Below are 14,355 nucleotides of genomic sequence, written 5' to 3'. Positions count from 1 at the left end.
TAGTAATTCACTTTCATGGTTAATTATATTATTTTCTGTGTTCCTTCAGAGGTGATTTTTGCCAATTCCTGAGTGATACTGATGAGGCTGTTAGAGACAATGAGATAATTAGTAAACTCCAAATGGAGGTAGTTTGAAGACCCCTAGCCTTGAGTTACTTTCCTGCAAGTGTATCTCCCAGTTAGTGCTGGCAATTCCAAAAAATTAGGAAAAAAATTAGTTTGAGTCAAACAGAATCAGAATTTTGGGTAAATCAAAAATGCCTGTTTTGGGTCAGATGAAACCAAAGTCTCATATCAGTGGTGTGTGTTTTAACTTCCAGTCTATTGGATATTCTGGTGTAGAGGTGTGTGAGGGGCTCCCTGAATCTCTCCTGCTGAAGCTGTTCTACTTTGTATAAATACTGGACTAGTCTGTGGCCAGACAAGTGAGAATGACTGTATAGTGTAGTGGTTAGACCACTCACCTAGCAGGTGAGTGCCAATGAGTTCCTGGGTCAATGAGTATTTCATCAGTTATACAAAGTGAAACAGCTTCAACAGGAGAGAATGAAAAAGTCCTGTTGTGGAAGATCTCATTGCTCAGTGGTTTGGGGCATTGTCTTATGAAGTTGGAGATCTAGGTTCAAATCCTTTTCCCCAGAGAGGGGGAATAAAATCTGTCTCACAGATGAGTGCCCTAGCCTAAAAATTATAAATAGTGTACCATCACCTCCTCCTGTTCTGTGAATGGCATCTAGGTCAAATTCACAAATAGTTCTAGGTGGACTGAAATTTCATTTTTTTTTGGCAAATAAACTATTAATGCAAAAAAATGCACCCAGCTCTGCTCCTAGTATTTGCAAGATCTGCATTCCATTAACATCCTCCTTACACTGTCTGCTTTCCATGTTGTGAATTAGGTTTGTCTTACCTTTGAATGTACTAAGAACAACATGACATTACAACTTTCAGAAAAAAAAAGTATAGAAACTGAGAACAGCTCACAAAGGCTGCAGTTAACTTTGTTTATTTTAAATCGGGATTTTAAAAAGATTTCCCTTTCAAAAAGATTTGGGGGTGGGGGAGAGTGGAGAGAGGTACAGATTTAGACATTTTTGCCCACCAATTTTAAGCCTACCTAATTGCTATAGAAACAATGGCCTATATTTTCAAAAGGGATTGTAAAAAAAGCAGGATCTGTCAGCTCACACAGTCTGAGATATTACTGAGTTCATGATAACCCCTGACTACTTTTGTTGTATAGTCACGCTGCTATCAGGATCAAACTCATTATTTTGCAAAGCACTTTGGAGTAGCTAAAGAGCAAAAGACACTGTAAAATTCAAGTCAATAACAAGGTGAGTCCATTTTTTAATATAATCATATTATAAAAGAGCTTATTGGGGGCCTTATCTTTCAAGATTTCCATTATAAAATCCCTATATTCAGGGATTATGGCTGCTATATAAACTGTGAAGGGTAAAAATCTATCCCACAACCTGCTTCTGCAACACTATGGCTATGTGTAAACTTGGCACAGGGTGTGTGATTCCCAGCCCGAGTAGACATACTCACTCTAGCTCTCATCAAGTTACCATGCTAAACATAGTAATGTAGCTGAGTAGCGGCATAGGCTAGCAACCCTGAGTACAATCCCAACTGGACCCCCGGGGTATGTACTTGAGGCAGCTAGCCTGTGCCTCCACTCGCTGCTACCAGGTCTACAGTTTTTGTGTTAACTCGATGAGAGCTAGCACAAGTATGTCTACCTGAGCTGGGAATCACACTGGCAGCTGGGGTGACCAGATGTCCCCATTTTATAGGGACAGTCCCGATAGTCAGGGCGTTTTTTTACATAGGCGCCTATTACCCCTAACCCCTGTCCCAATTTTTCACACTTTCTATCTGGTCACCCTACCTGCAGCTCTAAGTGTAGACTTAGCCTTTGTCTTTACCTTATATACAAGTGTTACAAGAATAGAAGGCTACCAGCTCTGGCCAGGCAGATCACAGAATCAGGCCGATTTTATAGATGATCTCTCATTCCCTAACTAGATAAATGGGAAGCTCAGCATTGCCAGTCCTGCAGGGATATGGACATAGTGGGTATTAAGCAATTATTTTACCTAGTGCCAGCTTTCGCAACCTGGCAAAGTTTCCTCTGAACAGATGAGCAAGTCCCATAGAGACTAGGAGTCTCTGAGCCAGGAATTCACCCCATAGGTAGAGCTCTGCACGGATACAAAATTTGTATCCGTATCCGATCCGCAATCTGCAAACATGGTCTGCGGATATCCACACGTGGATGCAGATATCTGTGGATATAAAGCAGGTGTGGATACAGATATCTGTGGATATAAAGCAGATATCCGCAGTTTTGCAGGGCTCTAGATATAAAATTTGGATTTGCATCCATCGGCGATCTGCAAACATGGTCTGTGGATATCCGCATCCGGTCTGTGGATGTGGATAGACGCGGATATATAGTGAATGGATATCCACAGATTTGCAGGGCTCTACCCATTGGCATAGGTCACAGAAGGCACAAATGTTGTGTAGCATTTAGGAGCACAATTCTAGTCTTTGGCATGTGAATCTTAATAATTGTGATGGGAGTTATGCTTGCACATTGAGATGAAAATGTTCTGGGAATCTTAGGATGCAGAGCCCTTGAATAGTATGCAATATTGCCTTAGGAAACTGCTTACTCTAATAAATTAAAAAGATAGAACAGCTCTTGGATGACATGCAGTTCCTGATTATGAAGTTTAAATTATTGCTTATCCTTGTTTCTCTCTCTCTTAAGGTTTTATATTGATGCCCATCACCACAGTATCTGATTAGTTTTCATGTAAAATCAATAGGCAGAATGAACTCCCTGTGACAAATATGGCATTTTCCTGCAATATCTTTGGAGTCCATTGTATTAAATCAAAGTTTATGTATTATTGTGGGCCAGGATTGTATGCAACATCTGTGTAGGGGAGGAGGTGAACCCAGGATATGTTACAAACGTCAGATGACTTTGCTGAACAATGTGGCAGTCAGGAGTGGACTTTTGGGACAAACAATGTCATGTGGTCTGCCTGGGGAATCTCTTGGGGGAAGAAAATGCAAATTCCCACCTCTGGGTGTGCAAAAACCCAGCCTGTGAAGCTATGCCTTGAGGAGAGGACCATTATCTGCTGATTATCTGTTCCCAGGGTTTTAAGATCAAAGGCCTGAGCTGTGTAAAGAAAGAGTAACCTATTTACAGGTGTTCTGGTTCCGAATCTGAGACAGTTATTAAATTGTAACCATGAGGAAAATCCAGTTATTGGGTTCTGAAGGGCTAACACCTACCCAAGTGGCCTCTGGTAAGCTTTTTAGCATGCATGTAGGTTCTTTTATTATTTTTATATGTTTTCTCTGTAGTGTTTTCACCTTAAGAATAACTGTGCTTGCTTATAAATAGCTGTGTGGTAACTTGTAACTACTGGCAATTACAGCTGTTCATAATCTCTAGATAAAGTAAAGTAGAGATGGGGCAGTCCTGTTTAGGCAATCTGGCTTGCTGGGGATATCACAGTATTGGCAGGGAACTGTTGGCAGCCTAGAAAAATCCCAGTCAGGAGGGGAGAGACATGGGTCTCTGTCCGAGAGAAGTGATGGCTGAGGAGCCAAAAGGATAGAGTGAGTGCCCTTGAGGAACCACAGAGAAGGAATACAGGTGCAGTTGTTCTGAACTGTGTCACTCCCTCCTAGACTTCTTAGAGTATCTGGCTCTTTTTCCTTTTAGGGATCAACACTCTGCTTCGGATAACCTATTTGTTCATTTATTATGATTATTAATTTCCTCTCTCTTTTTGTGCTTGGTGGCAGGGTGTGGGATAGACGCCAGTCACAACATTGGCACTCTCGTTCTTATGATGCAAAGGAAGAGGAAGGTTTGGCAGCATTTTCCTAAAGAGGCTCAGAGTGGCCTGCTCTCCTCTGGAAGTTTGTTCCATAGCTGGATCCCCTCGACCAGGGTGTTTTGTTCCCAGCTCTCATGTGCAGCTCCCAGGGCTTGTTTCCTCCTGTAAATGTGTGAAGAGCATTGCTGAAGCATATTAGGTTGTCATTTTCAAAGATATCCTCATGAGGGAGCCTAAGACCATCTTATCTGGTATCTCTCCCTCCCAGCATCAGCATGAAGAAGGACACATCTTGTTTTAGAATTTGTTAGAGCTCACGCTAAATCAGGTTAGAATTTTCCTTAGGCCAAACTTAAGCTGTTCGATCTCCTTGCAGCATCTCTTTATGCTGCATCCCTTCTTTCCTCCTTTGCCTGGGCTGTGTCCGTTCAGATTTTTACCTCTTCAAGTCAAGGAATTTGCCTGTAAAGCATCATGCACACCAATGGTGCTGTATAAATAATACTACAGTCAAGCAAGCAATGTTTAATCATTGAATAGTGCAGCATACCCTCTTGTTAAAATGCACAGCACTCTATTCATGTTTGCAGCATACACTACGCTTAGCTTCTCTTCTCACCTACATTAAACTTGATATTCAGTGCAGTTGGACCATAAAGGGGGGGGGAGGGACACAAGGGGAGGAAGTTATTCTGAATCACTGCTAGGGTGACCAGATGGTAATTATGAAAAATCAGGATGGGGTGGGAGGTAATAGGCACCTACATAAAACAAAGCCCCAAATATTGGGACTGTCCCCATAACATTGGGACATCTGGTCACCCTAATCACTGCTTCCACACCTCCTTCTAAACAGGATGGCTTCTTGCTTAGCATAACTTTGTTGTGTTTGTAGAATAGTGGCTCTTTGGGCATTGTCATTGGGTGGGATATCCTTGAACAATTCCCAGTTTTCATTAAATACTCCTTCATTAAGTTTGAGTCCTCATTCTAATAATTGCTTCACATTTTGGCAGAGTGGCCCTTTAAAGTTTCAAACATGCAAATTGCTGGTCGATACCCCATTCTGGTTGCAGAAAGTAGATATAAACAGACCATGATCACCAGATTCCATTTTTTAGATCTGTTTGTCCTGGGCTCCAGTGAGATTTGGTGATCTGTAACAGATTTGCACCAGTACCTCACCTTTAGTTTGACTGGTTAGAAGTTTAATCCATAAACATTTGAGGTCCTGCATTGTATATAATTAACATCTTTTATATAAATTGCCATCCCAGCCCCTTTTCTGGCCATTCCATCCTTACAGAACAAGTTTAAACATCTATTTTAATATTCCAATAAAAGGATCTATCCCACCAAATTTCAGTAACATGAACCCTCCTTTCTTTTCATGCTGAGGATCTCCAACTCTTGTTTCATACCTTGGCTCCTAGCAGTAGTATATAGACAAAGAATAGTTTCCTTACATGCACTTTAGTGCTTGGATTTGTCATGTGCGATGCCTTGGTGCTGATTTACAGATCTGGATGTTTGTACCATTATTCCCCATCATCTACCTCCCCCTTCAGTGATAGTGTAAAGCCCTCCTGCCTACCCTAGTTGGTCATCCTTGAAATTGGTGCCCCTACTGAGATGGAGGCAGTCAGAACTCTATAACCCCTTCTCTTGTAGTAGGCACCCCTGTGTTCCCTAAAACCTCCCTCACCTATCCACACCACTTTCTTAGCCACTGTTCACCTCTAATATCCTCTCTTTGTCTTCCTCAAGGAACAGGAAAGTCACATGATACTCCTCTCCTTTGTCTCCCTTCCCTGAAGTCTTCCAGGAGCCATGAAATGGTATCTGATGCAGTGTTGTGACTGCCACTGTAGATCGCCAAAGGAGAGACAAGGTGAGTGAGATAATATCTTTTATTGGATCAACTTCTGTTGGTGAAAGAGACAAGCATTCAAGCTACACAGCCAAACACAGTTACAACAACACTGTGATCACCTAAGGAGTCACTTCTGTCAAACTCAGAATCTTGTTTATACTTGCAGTGGTGGCCTTAGTCTTCACTCCTGGAAGGCAGCAAATGCTCCAGCTATCCATCTGTGCCTGGCAGAACTCCCTGTCCACTCCTCTTAGCACTGGGAATCCCTGATGAAGACTGTCTGTCTTCTTTGGCTAGTTGTGGATGCCGGCTTGTCTAAGTAACTTCACCTAAAATCCTCACGTTTAATGGGGTAGTACACAGCTGTCATCTGAAAGCCTAACTGTAAACTTAGGGCTGGTCTACACTAAAGCTGTAAGTCGATCTAAGTTACACTACTTCAGTTACGTAAGTTACATAACTGGAGTTGATGTAACTTAGGTTGACTTACAGCAGTGTCTACGCCGTGCTGTGTTGACAGGAGATGCTCTCCCAGCAACTTACTTTCCGCCTCTTGGGGAAGTGGAGTACAGATGTCGACGGGAGAGTGCTCTGTGGCAAACTCCAGCAAGGATTAGACTAAGTTAGAGAAAGCTTTAACTGTGTATAGTTATTCTGGAGTCATGACTCAAGAGTGCCAGCTCCCAGACCACTAGTAGTTTTAGAGCACTGCCTGGCACTGAGGAGACCTGGGTTCTATTCCCAGCTCTGCCTCTGGTCTACTGGGTGACCCTAGGTAAGTCAGTTTACTTCCCTCTGCCTTAGTTTCCTTATCTGCAAGATAGGGATATGATCCTAAGCTCCTTTGTAAAGCACTTTGAGATCTATTGATAAAAGCACTGCATAAGAGCTGGGTATTATTTAATCAAGAGAAAGGCTGCAGAGGTGCTACTCACCTGTTCCAGTAGCACATTTCCATCTTGCTGGAAAGTGAACATTTTCACCTCAAATCTTTTCAGATGAATGGAAAACTTCACTCTTGAGACACCATCTACTTGATGGGAGTCCTCTGCATTTTCACAGCTTGGAGAGGCAAGAGTGGAGTTAATGGAACAGCTGATATGAGATTTGATTAATAAGGTATTAAAGGTGGGTACTATAATTAATGCCAATCAACTTGGGTCTATGGAAAATAGATTCCGTCAAGCTAACTTGATATCTTGTTTTGATGAGATGAGAAGTTTGGTTGATAAAGATAATAGTGTTGACGTCATTGACTTCTGTAAGGCACTTGACTTGGCACCACATGAGATTTGATTAAAAAACTAGAACAATTCAAAATTAACATGGCACACATTAAACGGATTAAAGATAGCTGATAGATAGGTCTCAAAATGTGACAGTAAATGGGGAATCATTGTCCAGCAACTATGTTTCTAGTGGGGTTCCTCATGGATGGGGTTTTGGCCCTGTGCTATTTAACACATTTGTCAATGATCTGGAAGAAAACAAAATCAGCACTACTAACATTTGCAGATGACCAGAACATTGCAGGAGGGGTAAATAATGAAGAAGACAGGTCATTGATACAGAGCAATCTGGATTTCTTGGTAATCTGGGCACCAGCAAACAATATGTGTAATATGGCCAAAATGTAAAGTCATATTTCTGGAACAAAAAAGACAGACCATACTTACAGGATGGGGGATGCTATCTTGGGAAGCAGTGACTCTGAAAAAGACTTGGGAGTCATGCTGGATAATCAGCTGAACCTGAGCTCCCAGTGTGATGCTGTGGCTCAAAGGACTAAGGCAATCCTTGGATATATAAATAAGGGAATGTTGGGTAGGAGTAAGAAGGTTATATTACCTCTGTATTTGGCACTGGTGTGGTCACTACTGGAATAGTGTGTCCAGTTTTAGGCTATGTCTACACTTGGAGGTTGGGGGTATGATTCCCAGCTCAAGTAGACATACATGTGCTAGCTCTTATTGAGCTAAGGTGCTAAAAATAGTAGTGAGCTGCAGTAGCAGGCATTGGCGACATGGGTTAGCCCCTGAGTACATACCTGTGTGGTCCAGGAGGATTTCTACTTGGGGCACCTAGCCCATGCCACTGCCCATGCTACTGTGGTTACATTACTATTTTTAGTGCACTAGCTCAATGAGAGCTAGCGTGAATATGTCTACTTGAGCGGGAATCACACCCCTCGCTTCAAGTGTGGATATAGCCTTAGAGAACACAATTCAAGAAGGATCCTGGTAAACTGGAGAGGGTTCAGAGAAGAGCCATCACAATGATTTAAGGATTAGAAAACCTGCCTTGTAGTGATAGACTCAAGGAACTCCGTCTAGCTTAACAGAGAGAAGTTTAAGGGATGACTTGATCACAGTGTCTGAGTACCTACATGGCGAGCAACTATTTGATATCGGGCTCTTCGTTCTTTTAGACAAAAGTATAATAAGATCCAATGACTGGAAGTTGAAGCTAGACAAATTCAAACTGGAAATAAGGCACACATTTTTAAAAGTGAGGGTATTAAATAACCGGAACAAGTTACAAAGGTTGTGATGGATTCTCCACCTCTAGCAATTTTTAAAACAAGGCTGAATGTTTTTCTATGAAATATGCTGTAGTTCAAGCAGGAATTAATTCAGGGGAGTCCAATGGCCTTTGTTTAACAGGAGGTCAAACTAGATAATCACGGTGGTCCCTTCTGGCCTTATAATCTAGGAATAATTTCTGGTTTATTTAAAAAAAACAGTGTTTCCAAGATGCAGAAGTATACAATTGCCAGAGAATAACCTGGTTACACATGAAGCTTCTAGACAATAAAAAGCAATATTAAATTTTAGTAAGATGCAAAAGCCAATGTATCTCTATATACAAGAATTACAAAAATAGAAGATACCACCTCTCTACATGCAGGGCACAGTATCAGACTAAGCTTATGAATGATCTCTCATTCACTGACTGGGCAGATGAGCGCTCAGTTTTTGCCAGTCCTGCAGGGATACGGACATAGTGGGTGTTAAGCATTTTTTTTACCTAATGCCAGCTTCCACAGCCTGGCAAAGTTTCTTCTGAACAGGTGAGCAAATCATAGAGACTGTGGGTAAAATCCTGACCTCACTGAAATCAATGGGAGAAATTCAACGCAGAGACATAAGGTAAAGAAGGTGTACAAACTGTGTAGCATTTATAAGCAAAATTCTAGTCTTGCCAGGTGTTAGGGGGCTTATTCGTTCACTCACTCACTTCCCTGGTCCTTCTCGCATGAACAGAGAGCAACAATACCCGAAATCCGAAGGTGCAAACAATTCAGTGTTTATTGGGGTGAACTTCCAGCAAGCATGATTCCAGTTTCCTTCCTTAGTATCCTCCTTCCCAGCTCTGACACCACAGAGCCTTACATCTGTGTCCCTGTTCCCATTCCTGCCCTTAGCCAAACATTATTCCAATTTCCTTACTCCCATTCCCTGTTCCCATTTCCCCCTTTAGCAAAACATGGTTCCAATTTCCTTACCCCCATTCCCTGTTCCCATCTCCCACACACCCACCCACCCCCTCCCACCCACGCCCACTCACTTCCTCATTGACTACAGATTATATAGTAAAACTTGAGTTCTGCTTAGCTATACCTTAACCAATCATTTTCCTGAAATTTAACTAACCAATCCTAACATATTGTAACATGATTATGTGACCAATTATATCCCACCACCTTAATTAGTTTACACCCAGCAAAATTAATTATACAGCAGACAGGAACAATCACAGAACCAGACAGAGATTATACAGACAAACAATAGCAAAGTGGGAACTATAATGACAAAACAATACAGAAGTGAGGATTTCACATCCCAGTATTGATAAGTGAGTTCTTGCCAGACAGGATGCTGTTTCCTTTTACATTTTCTAGGCACTTCCCTTTCTCTAGAGGTGATAGGCATTATCAGGACAGGATTGTATTCCTAACAGCCCAATAGCACCTTCTTTCAATGTGACTAGTTTGGAATGTGAGGATGTGACCGGTCGCTTCCTAGCTTATGGCTGCCTCTGCTGCTTAGCCAAAGGCCTTAGCCTAAGCACAGGGCCTCAGACTGTCACAGTAAGAGAAGGCCCTTACACCAGCAGACAGTGATTTTGATTCTCTCTTTTATACCTCTAGAACTAGCCAAGTGATAAGAATACACCTAAATTCTTAAAGTACAGGCCTTTGCAGACAGGCCTGAATATCTATATCCTAACACCAGGTGATTCCTAATAACTGTAATGGGAGTTATGCCTGTACATTGAGATGAAAAGGTACTGGGCATCTTCAGATGCAGAGCCCTTGAGTACTATATAATATTACCTTAAGAAACTGCTTTCGATGCATTCGATGAAGTGAGCTGTAGCTCACGAAAGCTTATGCTCAGATAAATTGGTTAGTCTCTAAGGTGCCACAAGTGCTCCTTTTCTTTTTGCTTTCTTTAATACATTCTACAGTAGTTTTCAAAAGATAGAACAGCTCTTGGATGACTGGCAGTTTCTGATAATGAAGTTTAGATTATATCTGTCTACCTATCTAATCTAATCTAAAGGTTTCATTCTGCTGCCCATCACTGTTGTATCTGATGTTACCTCCATGTTAAAATAATTAGCAACAGTAAAGTCCCTACTGGATTTCATGCACCCTTTCCATTGCCCCTTTTCAGGGTTAAAACCTTGCTCGGCATAGTGTGGGTGTGTTTGTTTTAGCTTGTTAGATTTTATTGATTTCCTCTTTTTGTTTGTTTGTTTGTAGGGGGTTGAGATAAAGGGAGTGTCAATGAAGTCAGTAAAAAGAAAAAAGAACAGGAGTACTTGTGGCACCTTAGAGACTAACAAAGTCAGTGTCATTCTTATGCTTGGAAAGGCCATTTCAAAGAGGAAGATATGGCAGCATTTCCTGAAGATGATCAGAGTGGCCTGCTCTCCTGTGGAAATTTGTTTCATAGCTGGATCCCCTCGACCAAGAATGCTTCGTTTCCAGTTTTCATATGCATTGCCCTGGGCTTTGTTTCCTCCTTTAAGTGTGTGAAGGCCACAGAAGTAGTGGCTCCTAAGGAGGTGCTTCTACATGGCTGGACCATATTAGGTTGTCATTTCAAAGGTGCCCTCATGAGGGAGCCTAAGACCCTCCTATCTGGTATCTCACGTCTTTCCCTCAGCTAACAGCACCAATAGGAGGAGAGAGATGTCTTGTTTCAGAATTTATTAGCGTTTGGAATAGAACAGGTTAGAATTTTCCTTAGCCAGGAAACAAGGTGTGTCACAAACCCAAGCTGCTCAATCTTTTTGCGTTTATGCTGCATCCGTTCATTCCTTCCTCGTCTGAGCTGCGTCTGTTCAGAGACAAGGTGGGTGAGGTAATATCTTTTATTGGACCAACTTCCTGGCCAATAAAATGTATTACCTCACCCACCTCATCTCTCTAATACCCTGGGATCAACACAGCAACCACTACACTGCATACAACTGTCTCTGTTCAGATTTTTAACTCTCTAGGGCAGGGACTTTGGCTGCAAACAACTGTGCAGACCAATGGAACTGTGTAAATAATAAATGATAAAAATTAATAATAGTCTAATCAAGCAATCAGTTTTTAATTATTGAACAGTGCAACATATCCTATTGTTGTTAATATGAATAGTGCTCCAGTTATTTAAATATGGATTTATTTATTTATGTTTGCAGTATACACTTACAATATAACAAATAGACAATTTCCAGAGCCTGCTTTTGGGTATCACTAAAACAATAGCTGAAATTTCCTCAGGCGGCTACAGGGCATCCAATTTGCAGGAGAAACAACTTTTTGAGAGTAGTTTTGTGCAGGTAGTGAGCCCTTTCCCATCAGTCCTGTATGAGCCATTTGTGTCTGAGATGCTTTGCTACAGATGGTCAGCTACTTGTGGTTAGCAGTTACATCTCTACTGTGCCTTTATCATGTATGGAATGAGTCTAAGGGGCAGTGTCACAAGAGAATGAAGCTCACTCGAACAACACGGTGAGGTTTGGGAGGTGCTTCTTACTAGTGCAGAGTTCCTCTATTTAGTTCTTTCTCATTTCTGTTAGAGCTACACGAGCTGCTCCTGCAATGGTCAGACCACAGCAGTTGGCAACAAACCAACCATCAGTAGTGTGAAAGGAAGTTGAAGCTTGTGATCATTCAAAACAAAGGATGCTGGGGAGTCCTATGTGACCAAAATGATCAGCTAATTCCAATCTAAACCCAGCAGGAGCCTGATTATCACAAGCTCTGTCTCTAAAGAATACTGAAATTCTGTGGCCTGCATTAACCAGATCAGCTTAAAGATGATCACAGTGGTCCCTTCTGGCCTTTAAAATCTATGACTATCATTATAATTATGGGACAAAGTGAAGGAAATGATATAGTATCACACATAACACAGGTTTTGTGACTGTTTGGTAGCATGTGGCTATATTAGCAGTCAGTATTGTCATTTCTTAATTTTGTTTTACCTTTTGGGTAAAAGATGATTCTCTCGCTACTAATAACCGTAGGATCAGTAGCAAAAACCCCACAACTGGCAAGTAGGGTTAGGGCAAGGAAACCCAAGACCCTTAGATTAAGAAAGGAGACATAATGGCTACAATTTTCTAAAGTGACTACCAGTTAACTGGAACTTTAACGCTTTTTTTAACTCCATATCCTCATGGCCAAAACAACATGATAATTCCCCTGTAGTTGGATAATAAGTTACTTTATGGTAACGGAAACAATAAAACCAAGAGGAATTTTACAATCTCCCCCTTAGATGACAAGAGCAGACTAAAAACCCTGGTAACACATCTAAGGGGAAATTCAGTGTAATTTTCTTCAGTGAGGTTTACAATGTAGTGTTTTTTGGGTTTTTTGTTTGTTTGTTTGTTTGTTTTCTTTGAGAGATTTAATGGTGAAACAAAAGCCAGCCACTGTTTACAGACGATGACCCAGGCGATCACCCTTTCTGCGAGTGCTGTCAGAGGGGATGGGGGTGACATCCTCAATGCGCCCAATCTTCATTCCAGAACGAGCGAGAGCTCTGAGGTCTGACTGGGCACCAGGTCCAGGAGTCTTGGTCCTATTTCCACATGTAGCTCGCAGCTTGATGTGAAGGGCAGTGATGCTCAGCTCCTTGCACCACTGGGCAACATCCTGGGCTGCCAACATAGCAGCATAGGGCAAAGGCTCGTCTCCGTCGGCCTTCACCTTCATACCACGAGTCACTCGGCAGATGGGTTCCTTGCCACAGAGATCAGTTCAACGGACAAAAGTGTCATTGAAGGAAGCGAAGATATGGCAGTCACCAAACACGTTTTCCCCTTCGGCAGCCTGCGGTCCCAAGCTGATGACCTGCTCTTCCTTCTTCTCCTTACCCTTACAAGGTGCCATTTTTGTGCGTCTTCTCGTGTTAGGAGGTTCAACTAACTGCCTCATGAACCTCTCATTCTGTTTCCTACCAAAGGAAGATGTTTCCAGGCAGCTTGCTTGTGTACTAAGCTTATTCAAACATTTCCCATGTAAAAAAAGTGAAGCCAAAAAATATGCAATTCAGCTGTAAGTGCTGCCTACAAAAGTAGACACATTAGCTAGAAAGGTAATTAACTAGGACTCAGCCTTCTGGTCTGCACTGCCTCCATAGCCAGATATGAGTCCTTGGGGGATACTAATGAGTTACTAAATCATTTAGGACTTGATAGTGGCATTCAGGCACAATCCTGCTTTGTGGGTGGGGTGGAACCCACATTCCCCAGAGAGGACTCTGTCTCAGAGCTGCAGAACGACTTCTGGGGCTCCCCAGTGCACAGGGGGAGCACGTGGGATGGCTGCAATCTTGGCTGACACACCAGGGATTGAACTGGGAACCTCCAGAACTGAAAGCATGAGCTGAAGCTCCCTAGGTGGGGCTGTAAAAGACTTACCCATTCATATACTCATTCATTAGCCCGTTTGTTTATAAGCCGACCCCCCAAGATGGTTAGGTAAAAATAGCAAAAACTATACGACCCTTTCATAAGCCGACCCTATATTTCAGGGGTTGGCAAACTTTGGCTCCTGGCCCATTAGGGTAAGCCGCTAGCGGGCCTGGACATTTTGTTTACCTGGAGTGTTTCCAGGCACAGAGCCCCTCAGCTTCTAGTGGCCGCGGTTTGCCGTTCCCAGCCAATGGGAGCTGCGGGAAGTGGTGTACCACTTTCCGCAGCTCCCATTGGCTGGGAACAGCAAACCGGGACCACAGGGAACTGAGGAGCTCCGTGCCTGTGAATGCTCCAGGTAAACAAAATGTCCCGACCCACCAGCAGCTTACCCTGACAGGCCGGGAGCCAACGTTTTCCGACCCCTGCTATATTTTGAAAGCTGGCATCACAAGAAACACTCAAAAGTTTTGCTAGAGTTATTTTAATGTAATCTAACGAAAAACCTGTTGTTGTTAGAATCATAACTGAACAAATATGTATTCACCTTCAAAATTACAGTCACTATATAAAATCAGTAAATGGATATTTAAAACAAGTAACTTAGAACAAAATGAGACTTTAAAAAGTCTTAAAATCCTTCAAAGTCTGAATCAGTCTCTGATTCACCAAACAGTTC

At 42.2% G+C, this 14,355-nt stretch overlaps 1 pseudogene; it reads right to left on the bottom strand.

Moving 5' to 3' along the window:
• Nucleotides 1-12,657: 12,657 nt before the first annotated feature.
• On the bottom strand, nt 12,658-13,177 carry LOC102946059 (annotated as a pseudogene).
• Between the last annotated feature and the right edge of the window lie 1,178 nt (nt 13,178-14,355).

Source organism: Chelonia mydas, chromosome 3 (assembly GCF_015237465.2).
Source record: "Chelonia mydas isolate rCheMyd1 chromosome 3, rCheMyd1.pri.v2, whole genome shotgun sequence".
Taxonomy (NCBI): domain Eukaryota; kingdom Metazoa; phylum Chordata; order Testudines; family Cheloniidae; genus Chelonia; species Chelonia mydas.
Note: the sequence above shows the minus strand (reverse complement) of the source record. Positions and strands in the feature narration are given on the sequence as shown.